The sequence below is a fragment of the Tenrec ecaudatus genome, chromosome 13 (genome assembly GCF_050624435.1).
Source record: "Tenrec ecaudatus isolate mTenEca1 chromosome 13, mTenEca1.hap1, whole genome shotgun sequence".
Classification (NCBI taxonomy): Eukaryota; Metazoa; Chordata; class Mammalia; order Afrosoricida; family Tenrecidae; genus Tenrec; species Tenrec ecaudatus.
In genome coordinates this window covers 99600264-99602195 of record NC_134542.1, presented here as the reverse complement: position 1 = coordinate 99602195, position 1932 = coordinate 99600264, and the positions used below count along the sequence as shown (strand labels likewise).

The 1932-nt window shown below is 45.0% G+C and overlaps 1 non-coding gene across 1 annotated transcript; it reads left to right on the top strand.

Moving 5' to 3' along the window:
* The first annotated feature begins 1591 nt into the window (after positions 1–1591).
* LOC142425254 (small nucleolar RNA SNORA51) lies at positions 1592–1725 on the top strand. Its single transcript, XR_012779603.1, has one exon. It is a non-coding gene; the product is annotated as a small nucleolar RNA SNORA51 (small nucleolar RNA).
* The last annotated feature ends 207 nt before the right edge of the window (positions 1726–1932 follow it).

Genomic DNA, 1932 nt, shown 5'->3' with positions numbered 1-1932 from the left:
TAAGTATAAGATATAAATATAGAATGTCAGTTTGTTTTGTGTTTCAGTATGGTACTGGAAGTCATGCCATGAACCAAAGCTATGCCACCAGTATTTCAAATACCGTAGAGTCACCAAATGTCAGCAGAGCTTCCAGAGTTAGACAGACTAGGAATAAATCCCAGAAAATTACTTCCAAAAATTAGCCAATGAAACCCTATGTATCCAAACAAAATGTTGTCTAATTAATGCTGGAAAAGCTCAAAGATGTGCACCTGAAGTTGGAAATTATTATACAACAGCTACATCAAAGATTCCAGCCTGCCCAGGATCATGAAGGTGGTAAAGGAGCAGGGAACAGTTCTTTCTGTTGCGCATCAAGTCACCTGGAGTCAGAACTGACTTGATGGCAACTAACAACAACATCATGGATGCTGATGGCTATGTAGCTTCAGATGCCATATCAAATATTATAAATGATCAGAGTAGACTAAGGGGGCGGGTGTGGGGAGACAGAAACAAGAAGGGAAGTGGCAGCTTTGACAAAGTGGTTAGGAGGGGTCTCCTTGAAGGGGGAAAATGTGAGCAAAGGTCTGACTGAAGAGAAGTCTCCAGCCATCCAAAGATCTGTGTGAAGAAATTTCTGGTTCCTTTTTTTCATGTTCTTTCTGTGTGCTTCAAAGATTTTGGCTAGCAGACTGTGCTAGCTATGTAGCCTGTCCTCCCCCCACTCACTTCCCCTGTCTCCCACCCCAGTCCTTGGCTTCCCAAGCTCAGTTACCCTACGCAGCTGAGTCCCTGAGCTCAAGGTTTAAAGAGCTCCTCCAGCCATAATGAGTATCTCAAGCGCCCAAGCTCATGAGTTCGTCATTTCTTGCATCCGAATTTTAACAATCACATTCGTTTAGGGAGAACCTTTGTTTTTTTCCACCTCTAAACTAAACTCATTGCTGTCAAGTCCATTTCATCTCATAGGACAGAGCAGAACTTCCCCCTAGGGTACCTAAGATTATCATCTTCACAGAAGCATATTACCACATCAGGGGTTTGAATTGCCGACCTTTAAGTCAGCAGCCAAATATGTAACCAGTTCCAGGCTCCTTTTTCCTCTCATGAGCTCCAATTCTCTTTTGTGGGAGGACCTTATCTTTCTTTCATCATCACCTTCCTTGGGACTTCTGGCCATAGCTTGTTTTAGTTTCTTCGTACCCTGACCCTGGGCCAGCCTCCCTAATGTGATGTCACACTAGTCCAGCAAGCTTTTCAACCTCAGCCTCTGCCCCACTTTGCTCTGCCATTTCTCCAGTCCTTCCCATCCAATGGAAGGAAGAAGTCCCTGGGCGCAAGGGGATACACCCACCCAAGCCGATTCCAGAACTCGGGAAAGGCCTAGCCCAGATATTCCCAAGACTGAGTCTGGATCTGAAAGAAGCTTTCCAAGATCACCCTCCCTCCCCAGGGCAGACAAAGCTATCAATATGCACAATTCTGAGCCTATTTGATGACATAGAAGTCTGTGCTTGACCACTAAGCAAAAGCTTGGCAGCTTAAACCCCACTCAGCAATCCACACAAGAGCCTATCAGTCAGCTTTCATAAAAATTCTAGCTTCCTGCCTCCTTGTGCTTACCACAGGCTGTGCTCTTGCACTGACTGTATAGAAAAAGGAGGCAAAGTAAGTGCCCTGTATACACCTCAACCCAAGCCCTGTCTGTGCCTGGTTTGTATTGTGAACGGGGCAACATGGCAAAAAAAAAAAATTCTAGCTACCATCCAGATTACAAGAACATCTCATGGAATTCAGTTCTACTCTGGAACACATGGGGTCACCACAAGTTGGAATTGATGGCAACAGTTTTGAATGTTCTTTTTTGGAGGAGGGTGAATGAAACTAGACCGGGGAGATTGAGTGGCCACACATTGATGTGCACGGCTTTGCTGATATGGCATGAAA